General features: G+C 43.5%; 1 protein-coding gene across 1 annotated transcript in view; it reads right to left on the bottom strand.

The window, feature by feature from the left end:
* Positions 1–13422, bottom strand: part of ZHX2 (zinc fingers and homeoboxes 2) — a 64588-nt gene that overhangs the window by 39622 nt on the left and 11544 nt on the right. The window lies entirely within an intron of this gene.

Below are 13422 nucleotides of genomic sequence, written 5' to 3'. Positions count from 1 at the left end.
CAAATAAACAAAAAGACTTTTAAAATATGCCACTTTAAGAACACCAGCAGGTTCCAAACATCACATCTCTAACCACCTGAAAATGGGATTATTTTTCATTGTTCGCAACGAGATTTCCTCCAAAAAATTGTTGAAATAACTTCAGTGAACTAAAATGTAAATCTGGAGCTGCTCTTAGGGCATAAAAGAGAAATAGTTGTACTTTTTAGCAGCTCAACTGTAAAGTTCCTCTGAGACTCTCTCAACCTAAGGAAATAATCAATTTTGCAAAAGAACATTTTACAAAGAGAAATGGAGTTGGGAGTCCTGAAAGCACTTGCTTTCCCCAGCTGCGCTTGAGTCAAAACAAAATAAAAGCCAAACTCCTCCTTGACCTCTTTTCTTGAAAGATGCCAGTTTGGGAGCTTAACCCACAGCCTGTCTGCCCAAAACATCGATGTGAAGCACCTCCAATGCCAAACCTCCGCCAGCTGCCAGCAGCCCCTGAGGCTTTGGTAACCCATCACCATGCTCCTACACTGGGCTGCCTCATCTCCCGGATTTGGGAAGTCCCATGCATTGGCCAGGGGAGATGCAATGGGTTGGGTCCTCACCCCTCTATCTGCTTGTTTGGCCATGCCCTGCCTGAGATACAAGACATGAAGGCCATGGAACGACAAACGCCCAAGTCAGCTCCTCAGCCCCTGGTGTCTGTATCCCAGTAGGCATTTATTAAGTTTTCAGTCTAGCTTATATCTATATTTCCCCTAGAACTACTATGATAAAAATTACCACCTAAGTGAGCTGAATTACTTTGAGCTCTAGAATAGAAATGCCTTCCATCAAATTAAATATTCACAGCTGTGTAGGAAACAGGTGGTTTACAGCCTGGAGATCGCAGACTGTTATTATGGCATGATTAGCAGACACAAGCTTTCCTGGAAGTTGTCTGTCTCAATGCACTGAAAATCCCCATTATCCTGGTGGGTCCTGAGCACCCTAGCATCTATCAAGGCACTGCTGTGTGCTGTAGCTGCTCCACGCTGCTCCACTTTGGATATTCACCAAAGACTGGTGACCCTCAGAGGAAGGAAAGAATGTGTTTACAAAGATCCTTCACTTCAACACACTTTTATAAAGCTTACATGTTCCCATATGTACAACACATGCTTAAATAATGCAAGAATAGCAGAGCTGAGAACAGACACAGGGATGGGAACACACAGATGGTACTTCTGGTACTTCTGACAGTGTCAAAGTCCTAGCCTGGGTGAAGCCAGACCACTTCACAGTTCCTCTGTTTGCAATGCAAATAATGAATGCACAGCTGGAAGGTTCAGTGCAAGGTTTAATTAAATCATTACTGTTTCTATCCCTTAACAAACCCATAACAGAAGTCCAGAGTTTCCATCAAATACTTGAATATGCACTGGACAAGCCATTATAATAGAGAACATTGACCTGAGGTCTCCAGGCATGTGCACCAGATGCCACATTTTGTGACTAGAAACACCTGATGATGCCTGGATGTCCCTGCATCTCTTCATCCCCTGAGACCTCACCCATGCCCTGCAGAACACTCAGCTGCCCTTCCCTAGCACTGAGATGGATGAGGAGATGGATGGCAGGGGCTCCACAGCCTCCCAGGTGCGATGGGCATGTAGTGACGGGTCAACGGTTGGATCAGATGATCTCGGTGATATTTTCCAACCTTAATGATTCTATGATTCCACAGAGGGAGGCAAGCAAGGCTGAGAGAGGGAAGGCTGCTGCAGCTTCTGGCATACATGGGCATGATGGGCAGCTCCTGTGAGGGACCATCCCCTCCACCTTGGCAGCATGACAGCCATGAGCACAAGGCTGTGATCCATGCTGCATCTCCACTCAGGCCATACAGCCTTTCCACACTTCACCTCTCCATCATATAGCTCATCAGGAACCAAATTATTGAACCACATTGAAAGAGAATGGGAAAGCATTGCTCAAAGTCAACTATATTTACTTTTCAACACATTCCCTAGATGTGGATGTTACCACAAGATATACTACTTTCTATTCTATTTTCTTAACTGTTCCTAGTTTCCTTCAACAAATTGAAGTGTTTTCTTGAAGGGTAAGACATTTGTTTCATATACTATTTTCAATTTTCAGCAAGGGCTTTAAAGAGAAGAATGCTTGGTTGTGTATGAAAACTCAGTGATGTCCTGCAGTGTTCCAGCCATCACCAATTTATTTGGCTTTTAGTAGAGTTAAGCTATTTCACATTACTCCTATCCCTTGCACTTCAGACTGCCACCCTCTGAATAGTTACCTATGAGACGAGGCACCAAAGGCTCACCCAGAGTTGGAAAGCTGCCCTACACTCTTTCTGCCAGAACCAGGACTGATAACTGTTTTTTACCATGGGTTGCTACAGTAGGACTGTTGTAAGACACTTTTGCTGCCCAGCATATGTACAGCAATAATTTTTATTTTGAACAACCTACCTGCAGATTATCCATCTATGAGGGCTGCTCTGAAAGTAATGCCCCCTATTTTATAATGTTGGCCCACAGTGTCAGAGGCAGATTTTGGTGGTATGAAAGCAGAGGTTGAGCCTTCCCACCAATATTCCATTACGTGTCATTGCTGTGTGATAGATGGAAGCAGAAGGGCAGTCTGACAGAATGGTATCTGACGTGGAAGTGTGTACGAAGCAAAGGTGTGTCGCTGAATTCCTCCATATGGAAAAAATGGCACCCACTGATATTCCTCAACGCTTGCTGAATGTTTCTGGAGACCAAATAGTGGATGTGAGCACAGTGGGGTGGTGCGTAGTGCATTTCAGTAGTGGTGACAGCAACATGAAAGATAAGCCACATTCCATACAGTGATGCACAGCTGTCACACCATGAAATGAGGAGTGCCTTAATCAGCTCATCTGCACAAATTAGTGGACTACAGCCAGGGAACTGTGTACAGAGCTGAATATTAGCTTCAATGCATTGGAAACAATGCGGCAATGTTGGAATATTGCAAAATTTGCACCAAGTGGGTCCCATGAATGCTCACACTCTAACAGAAAGAATCCCGTATGCAAGTTTGTCAGGGCCTATTGAATCAATTTGAGGGTGAAGGTGACAGTTTCCTGGATCACATCATTACTGGCAATGAGATGTGGTGTCACCATTATGAGCTGGAGCCAAAACAGCCATCTATGGAGTGGCAACATGAATTCCCCATCAAAGAAAAAATTCAGGATGCAGCCATCGGCAGGTGAAGTCCCATGCACTGTCTTTTGGGATAGGAAAGGGGTGATTCCTCTGGATTTCCTGGAATCTAGACAAATCATCAACTCTGACTGCTACATTGCAACACTGACTAAGCTGAAGTTTTGAACTTCCAGAGTCAGGTCAGAGAAGAAGACAACCTTTCTCTTGCAACATGATAACACCAGGCCCAACACCAGTTTGAAGACTGTAGACCACACTGCCAATCTTGGCTGGACTGTCCTACGACACCCACCATACTGTCTGGATTTGGTGCCTTGTGGATCGGTGCTTTCCGACTTCCATTTGTTTGAGCTGATGAAAGATGGATGGCATGGACAACACTTTCCTATCTACGATGCTGTCATAGCAGCTGTGAAACAGTGGGTCACCTCCACTGGCACAGATTTTTAGGAGTGTGGCATGCAGGCTCTTGTTCACTGCTGGTGAAAATGGTGGTGACTATGTTGAAAAGCAGCGTTTTATAGCTAAGAATTTGCTCTATCATATAGTGTTATTGTGCTCCTTGTGTCTGTTGTCGTTTCCATGGAAATAAATAGGAGGCATTATTTTCAGAGCAGCCTACATACCACCTAGTTTTCAGCTTCAAGGGATGCCCAGCCCTCATGTTCAGATCCATCCAGGTATCATCGTACAGGTTTGCTGAGGAGACACAGAGGCTGTCATACACTGGGGACCCAGACAAGTATCACACACTCCTTCCTCCCCCCACAAATATTTAAGCTTGAAACAATGGTGGTGCTAAAGAGGAAAAGATCAACAGAGAAAGATAACTGCAGTGAACAGAATGCAAAAGCATTCTAAATCCACACCAGCCCCCACAATTTAAACACACATGCCAGTTTGGAATGGACAAGGGTTACCATTCGAGATTCCCTACAGTCAGGATCTTGCAGGAGCGTATGCCAAACGATGCAAACTGCAGTCAGTGAGCATCTCTCCATATGTGTACGAGCCTATTTGAGTTAGACTGCAGCCAGAAACATCACTAGCCGTTTTCACCACTTTGACTTGGTGTCAGAATGACACAATTTAAAGCCTCCCAGTACTGTTGTTGGGTTTGGCCTGGTCTCTCCAGTTTCAGCCTGATTTCCTCACCAAATGACACTCAGCCATACAGCAGTCTTTCTCCTGCTCTTAATTCATTCCTCCTTTGTTTCCCTCAACTCCCAAGCTGAAAAGAGAAGAAAAACAACTTAAAAAAAAAAAAAGGGGGGGGGGGAAAAAGGAAAAAAAAAAGACCAATTGAGGCCAGCCAGCAGTTACATTTTGCTGCTATAAAAATAAACATGAGAGGAAGGGGTTTCCCTCATCCGGCTGTTTAGACCATTCCTACTTTTGGCTGTAAGTATCGATGCGTTTGCAAATCCCTGCCAAACACAGCAGCCGTCAGTGCAAAAGTGGTACGAGAAACAAAATGAGCATAGGGTGTAAATATAAAGCAAGAAATCACTTCACTCTGTTCAACTAATGGTGTTTGTTTCTCAGCTACTGTGGAAAATCAGCACCGGTAGGTGCTCCTAAGTCTTTTATTTTCAGGAAGAGCATCCCTGTATTGACATCAGGGAAGTTCGAACTGAAGCACCAGCAACCATTGCTCAGGTGCCAATGTCTTGCAGAAATGCTGTGAAAGGGGAAAGTCTGCACATATTGAGCACTGGAAAACAGCATCCAAGGGCAAAACCGATGTTTTCTGTGACTGCCAAGCAGAGCAGTGCTGGCATCCTCTTGTGGCAGAGATCCCTGTCCTGGTGTGGCTTCCCGGGCACCCCAAGGCTCTGATGGCTCTGCCTGTCCCTAGGACTGAAAGGTTTGTAGGGAAAACCCAGAGCCTGTCACTTTTGTGGCTGTTTCTCTTTGTCCTGAGGATACCCAGCACAGCCTGGGCACTGTATCAGCATATTCTGTTAGGAATCAGTAATTTGGGTCCCAGCCTATCCCTCCAGCTAGATCTTATTTATTTATTTATTTATTTATTTATTTTTAAGGCAGAGAATTCTTTGTATTCTGTATTCTTTGTATGATGGAACAAAACTTTCTCCTGCCCATCTTGCAGCCCCACCAGTCCGTCCTACCCATTCACCACCCTCATGGCAGCAATGGCTGTACTGAACGTGGATTTGTTATGCCTCCAGGTCCCACATAACCAAACACCCTCCAATATTTTTGGAAGCCAAAGGAATACAGTGTCAGACACAGAAGTTTTTATGCATGTATTCAGATAGGAGCTTTTATTATTTCCACTGATCTAAATGCTGCATTTAAATTAAATTAAGATTTGGAGTCTTGTGCTGAAGTAAGTCTGCAGTGGCAGATGCTTTTTCCAGCATTCTACCTAATTCGGGATCCTGGGAATAATTACATTTCTGAGAGCAAATCCAGGCACTGCTTAAATGCATCTCTGCTACACACTCCAGCAGGAGAAGTTCTGAACCAAGGAAAATAAAGCTCAGTTCACATCCTACTGTGAATAGCTGTTCAGGAGAAACATACTTTCACCATTTAAAAATCAGATAAAAATGTAGTTCATACAAAATTTACCCTGCCTTTCAAAATAACCTGCAGTATGACATTAATTTTTTCCTTCTCATAATATATTTAATGAGGGGGGGGAAAAAAAAGCACATATGCCACAGATGCACACCCCTTTATGCACACCCTTTCTCCAGTGGCCCTTGTTATTCTTCCAGAACAATTCTTCAAAGCTGCAGAGATCACGGTATATCACCTTCTTTTTGAAAGATCAGATACATTGCATCAAAAAGCATGCAGGAAAAGTTCTAGGGCATGGAACCAATTTCTGCACACTTTTATCTGGGTCAGCTTTTCTATTGATTCTGCAAATACCATATCATTTTTTTTTAAGCCAAGATTTTTTTTTTGTTTAAAAAGAAAAAAAGAGAAGATCAAGTCAAACATCCACCTGAGCCAAGGACTAGTTTTGTTGGGTGACTGCAAATCAAAATGGTAGATATAAAAAGAATTAACTAACTTTGAAAGAGCATCTGGATTGATTTCTAAATTCACTAAATACCATTTTTCCATACTGCTTCTTTTTTTTATTGTATACATTTAATGTCCTCACTGTTACATCCATGAGACAGATGACAATATCTAGGAAAGCTAATGTGAGGCAAGCACATGAAAAGCACTCACACGTTTTATCATTAATGTATCTCTCCATTTCTCTGCCTGCTGCCAAGTCTTGCTCCATGGTTATGACCTATTTGGCACAGCTTCCAGCTTTGCTTTATGTTGTCTCATCAACCCCAATGTCTGTCTTAAGGTGCTCTGTAACAGAAATAATAAATAAGAGTGGTCCTCAGGTGATGAAAGGCTGGATTTTGTTTTAGGATGAGACAGCTTGAGGTCTCTTATCAACTCCATTGGCACACATATGTGGGAAATGGAGAAGGGGTACCTCTAGGACAATGCCTATTAACAGGTGACAGTCTGTAGTAGTAGCAACTTAAAAGATTGCTTGCAACTCCAGATGACAGCTGAAAAAAAAAATAAAGTTGTTGGGAAGTATAATTAACTCCTGGTGAAAACAAAACTAATAAACCAACTGGCTCACAAGTGCTTTTCCAGCATGCAGTCCCTTTAATTCCGAGATGCTTTTTGCACATTTTGATGGTGGTGGGAATAACTGGGAATAACTAAACATTGCCCAAGAGCCTGATTAGCAAGCTTACTTCTGCTGGAAGCAAGGCACACATTTTGGCAAACCTTGGTTTTGCAGGGAACCAGGCATGTGTCGAGTGGGCCCATTTGCATGAGCGCTTCTGACTCAGCTGGAGAAGGATCTGACTCAGATAAGCATCTTCTTCCTGGGCCTGGGACACCAATCTGGAGGATCACCAGGATGGATCCCTAAGCTCTGTCAGAGTTGCATTTTTACATTCCATTTTCCCCGTCCTGATTGCTGAGATGGAAAGATGAGTAACAGTTTCCTCTACAGCAACTGTGCGACAACACAGATCAACACCCCCAATTTAGCAGATTAATGATTTCAGATACACAAATGACCAAACCCCAACACTGGGCTCCCCCTCCCTCATGCCTCCCTGCTACACTGTACATTCTCCACTCCCCAGCACTTTGCCGGTGGCTCCATCTGCTTTTACTCCAACGACTGCAAGGTCATCATCACTCACTGCAATTTGAGGAGACTAATGGATGCAGCCCCTGCTCAGCAGTCTCACTCAAGGAGGTGCTTCTCCAAATCCTGCTTGTCTCCTGAGAATGGGCTCAAGGGGCTGGGCTGAATCATGGAATCATAGAATCACTGAGATTGGAAAGACCACTAAGATCTTCTAATCCAACCATCAACCCATGCTGGTGACTGCCCCGGACCGTGCCCCTCAGTGCCACATTTACCCTCTTCTGGAACACCTCCAGGGACAGTGACTCCACTACCTCCCTGGGCAGCCTGTTCCAGTGCATCACCACTCATTCTGAGAAGAAATTTTTCCTAATATCCAGCCTGAACCTCCCCATCATCCTAGACCAGCCACCTTTCTGCTCCCCACCAAGCCATGCTCCACTCAAGCTGAAGTGCAGTTTCTAATACACTTGCTAATTGCAGAATTGTTGCTGTATTATATCCAGACTTCTGCCTTCCGCTGTTATTAATTGATTGCTTGGAGCTTTGCAATCTTTCGAAGAAAACGCCTTGAAAAATTAGGCTGGGGAGAATCACATTAAACAGGGAAACGAAAACGTCTTCCTAGCTTTGCTGTAAAAACTAGGCCAGGCTTCTCTCTGCCAAATCTCCATGTATCCCTGCAGCAGTAACAGTTGGCACAGTTCTTAAAATACGTACAGGTTGTGACAAGGCCGGTCGATTAAAGACCAGCTCACAATGCTGGGAAAACTCAAAGCATTCATGGTGAGTTTTAAAACTGGAGAGACATCGCAGTTCCAAAAGAAACCTCTGCAGTCCGGTGCTCCTCTATCAGTTCCTTTCAGCCCTGAGCAAGACGAGTGACCAACACAAACCTGTCCCACCTCTCCATCACCTCTATGGGGACGCGTAGGACTGCTCTACCTCAGCTGCTTCCACCACTTTCCTGTCAAGTATCAGTGACCCACCATCACAGTGGATTTAACGAGGGGAATATTCTAATCTCCTTATTACAGATGAGGTAAAGCAAGGCTGACTGGAAATCTGGCTTCATCGCACCCATGATTCCATTAAAGTCCCCATGTCCCAACAGCCTAAAGTAGTGCCTGGCCATGATCCCACAAAACTCCAGCTCCCAGCTCTGGTGGCCACAGGCCTGGCCACTCCTCACCACCCCATATACCCCACACCCTCTTCAGCCTGCCTGTGGTCTCTGTATTTAAATATTCAGGCAACTTTGCAAAAACACAATGCTTTTAATGCCTGTGCTCTTGTACATGGACTTCAATAAGCAGCTTTTGGCCACTTGTTCCACAGCAAGTCACAATACGTGGGGTGGTTGTCTTTGACAGAGCTGCTGGGCAAATGAGTGACTGATAGGTGTAGGTGCACGTGGAACTTGGGCAGACTTTCTTAAGCCAGGTTCAGAGACAACTACAGGCAAATATTGTGCTCAGATTTATACACAACACCTCAGTGCGGGAAATGGTGGTTTGGAAGTACCTGGCATAGCACAAGTTTGCCTCACAAATCGTCTCCTTGTGACACTCTGTGATGACTTCCCAATAATTATGGAGCAGCAGTGACAGTGACCAAGGTGAGTCCCCAGAGCAACGTCTGTTGTCTCTGTGCAGACTGCTCAGATTAGACATAACTCAGGCTTTATTTGTACTTATATGCTAGCATTTTCCAGATTAAAGGCAGGGGTCTCATCAAAAGCCTCTGTGTCTCTACTGCCTTGATCCTAACTCTGCCACAAATTCTCACATATCCCACTGAAATGACCAGGCCCCACTAGAGCCTAGAAATCACTTAATGTAGAGCCCTTAGCACTACAAGGAGGTCTGTAATGCTCTGCTCAGAGATGAACAGTGCTCAAACATTTTATTCTTGGTGGAAGCTTTATTTCAAATGTTTTTCTACTGTCCTCAGAAGGGTTTCACATTTTACACGTGTGACAAAGCAGACATGGGTTGCAAGAAACTATAAATCATGACTACATAGACTACATAGCATTGCCTGAAACCCATAGCATCCATGGACCAAATTTCATCCCCTCTGGCACTAAAATAAAGGCAGAATGTGGTGCTGGAAGCAAAAGGTCTCTCCAAGCCCTGTCAAGTTATACTGTCTGTAAGCAGCAACCAAGGTAGGGCTTTACTGTCATGGAACGCCAACAAATACCAGGCAGTGCTTCTATCTATCTTAGTTTGGTGCATATAATTTTAATTAAAGCATTTAAGTAAATACAGATGCAAATTAGGCTTAGTATAGCATCTGGCAAATCATTATCAGAGCCCTGAGGCTACTGGCAAATTATCAGTATGAGCCTCTGTGATGTGAAGGTACCAGACCCAGTCTTGGTCAAGGCACTGTATATTTTATTTTGGTATTTGGCTTACATTGGAAGTAAAACCTCATATTGGTACATACATAAGAAGTTAAACTGTCTTCCATTTGAAAAAGAGCTCTTAGGAGGTAAACCAACATCATTAAAATCTGTCCTTTAGACAGCCTACGTCTAGCAAGAAGAAAAAAAATCTTTTGCATTACTGCAACACCTATCAAAGGAACTCAAAGCGCCTCTGAAATGTTAATTAATCCACACTCTCCCCAAGGGAGATCTATTTTAAAGATTGTTATATGCAGTTTGCATTATTCTTGCATTTGCCAAAGGCTCACAGGAGGGAAGCCACAGAGATCGAATCTGGACCTGGAGCCTCGATTGCCTGCTCCTCTGTATCCTGATCACAAGACCTCCCTCCCCAAAAATCACAAGAACTCGCTCGCACCAGAGAGGTGCGAACCTCTTTGGCCTAGATATCACTGCCTCAAAGCGGTGTTAACTTCAAAACCTTGTTAAAAGTATGTGAAGGCGATTACATGACAAGAGAAATAAGGGAAAACAAATCACAAGGGGAGAAATTTTTCTGGTTTTTGGAAATTGAAGGAATCTTTAGATCATGCTGAAAGGATCTTATCTTTGGAAAATGAAAAGGAACAGCCAAGATAATGTTCACGGTAATACCAGCATCAGCTCTGGCTGATTGTTCTTCCTCTCAAGGCACACTTCCATCTTTACAACCTCACAAGCGAAGATCAATTCTCCTGCTTTCAGAGCCTGCATTAAGACCAATGCTCGGAAAGAGGCAATAGCTCCTAAGGCATAAGTACACACTTAACTTTATCAACAGCAATGATGCTTAAGCACGTGCTTAGCATTTTCCTTACAATATCCTTGTGAATTTCCCCGAGTATGAATTTTCCATCGGTACTGAACAAAGTCTAATAACATTTCCAATTTATTCAGAAATTCTCTGGAAAAAGAATTCATTACTGATGGCAAAGAATAGGACAAGAAAACACAGTAAGGTTTGTAGTCACATGAATACGTTCACGATGTGATAAAATGTGACACATACATGACATATCATTACTATGACAACAATGTTTGGAAGGCATTTGCAACCAGCATTTTGTAAGCATATGGTCATATATTGGCCCCTTCCTGTGCTCAAAATTAAAAACAAGACAGAGGGTCAGGAGCTAAAAGCATCAAGCCACACACTGGCTTGTTTGCATTCCTGTGCCCTGATATCAGTTATAATGACTGTGTATTCATTTAAATGCTTTGCTCATTGACTTCTTTTTGTGTGTTTAGTGTTTACACTAACATATATATATATATATATATATATATATATATATATATAAAAACAGGTAAAAACAGGAAGTATTGTTTTTAAGCGTTGGGATGTCGATATGAATCTCTCCAGTAAGAGCGAGTTCCTAGCAACAGAAAGTACGGAAGAGGGGGAATGGAGAAATGAGATGTAATTAAGGACATTACACTGAGGTCCCGTGCCCTATGATCTACTTCAACTAACTAAGCATGAGGGCTTCTTGCCCTGGGAAGTGAGGTGTCCCTGTTCAGCAGTGGCATATACACAGTAGAGCAGTCATATTTCAGTGTTTCAGGCCCAGATCCTCCACAGCACCTTTGCATTTTGGCTGGGTCTTGCTTTAGCGAAATCATTTTGGGGCCCACTTTGCAGGAAGAATAAATGATGATTTTCACTGGATGGGGAGGAAAGACTGGTACAAAGATGACACAGTTCCCATTCTTGCTCTGGGAGAAAAACAAGCCAAAATCACAGCCTTGCTGCATATTTACTCCAAGTCAGAGTCCACATTCCCCACAGAGGCCAAGCTGGCGATCTTGATATTTTCGTCTTGACAATCGCGTCTCAATAAACTGTAATCTGATCTGAGACTTAATTAGGTAATGCCAAAAGATTGAGTTATTGCATCAGCTTTGTCAAAGGTAATAGGTAACTCCAAATGTACCAACAGATTAATAAGAGGCTTGCAAGTCTGGTGTCACCTTTGCTGCCCATGTCACTCAGATGGCACATCCTTAGGGACTCTCTGGAAATCTGTGCCTCCTATCGCGTACTGAGAAACCAAGCTACTTGAATAGTAACTCATTGGACTTTCAGAACTAGGGGTGCAGAGCTGTGCTGGGAAGAGGGAAGGGAGATCCTCTGTCCAAGAGGTAAACTGGTGCTTTGTTTCCTTTGTCCACATGTTTTTCTTCTTTTTTTATTTTTGGATCTTGCAACATTATCCAGTATTAAATCACACACAGCCAGAATAACAGCTGCTGTGCCCTGTCCCGGAGAGCAGAGGGACATCAAAACCAGCCCCACAAAGAGAGCTGACAGAAAAGGACACAACATTAAACTGTGGCTTTCACCTCTTTGTTATAGAGAATTTGAAAGCACTCCTTTAAAAATTATAGGAACTAAGAACATCACGACACAAGAAGCGTCTCAGCAGCAGATGAATACCCACATCACACTGGCAAAATACAATGTGGTAGATGGAGCCAATGCAGAAAGCCCACCCTCTACAAAAGCAGAGCAAAATGACCTCATAGGACTGAGGAAGGGTGGTTTTTCCCAGCGTAAGCAAGCCTTTTCTTGGTGCCACGCCAGCATGCATATGTCACTCAGGAATCACACCTCTTCGTGCTTTTGGCCAGTACAGCTTTGCTGGCAGAAGTCTGCAGTGTAGGCATGGCTTAACCCCAAGCTATTTTCAGAAGAAAGTGAGACGCAATCTAACTTTCCAGCACGCATTACAACTTTTGTTTTACAAAATACAAAATTCAGCCCTTGTGACTCTCCACAAAGAGCTTCACCATTCGTAGAAGGGACTGCCAGATAAAGCAAGTTAGAGATGCCAGTGGTGTGAAATAAAAGGTTTTACTGAAAAGCCAAATAGAATAGATCTCACAGATAGGCAAACTCTAAGTTAGTGCTGTTTCGGGAGAGGATTCGGCACCCAGGGTGAAACTGTAACGCTCATGCACACTTCTCAACTGTGCAGAGGGAACCCAACCAAGGGAGCACAGTGCAAGCAAGGTGAATTTGCACTCCTGAAGCTAAGGCAAGCACTAGAAGCAAACCATATCAGTGAGAAATATGAAAAACTAACCTTTTCATAGAAGTACATAGGTTGGAAAGACCACCAAGATCATCTAGTCCAACCATCAACCCATCACCACCATATCACTAAACCATGTAAGTCAGTGTAACATCTATTCTTTTCTTATCAAGGATGATTAAAATACTGTATGATAGCTTCATCCCAGCCTTAACCAGGACCCACTGTGGGTCATTGGCACTGTGGTGCCATTTCTCACATTCATACCCCAAAATCTATAGCCATGAGGCTCGTTTTGCCCTCTCTTTCTCTTCATTTAGGCTCAGACAACATTTACCTGAATCAGAATTTGCCATGTCCCAAAGTGAGATTTAGATGTTGTGCTGAGGGACATGGTTTAGTGAGAACTGTTGGTGATAGGTGGACGGTTGGACTGTATGATCTTGTAGGTCTTCTCCGACCTTGGTGATTCTATGAAAGTGGCTGCTGGTTGGAGTACCCACCAATCTAAATGCACAGTAAGCATCACAAAAATGCAAGCTCACACTTCAAAACCTGGATGCCCACCCTGGGCCACAAGGCAAACATGAATATGGCTAA

Source organism: Numida meleagris, chromosome 2, assembly GCF_002078875.1.
Source record: "Numida meleagris isolate 19003 breed g44 Domestic line chromosome 2, NumMel1.0, whole genome shotgun sequence".
NCBI lineage: Eukaryota > Metazoa > Chordata > Aves > Galliformes > Numididae > Numida > Numida meleagris.
Note: the sequence above shows the minus strand (reverse complement) of the source record. Positions and strands in the feature narration are given on the sequence as shown.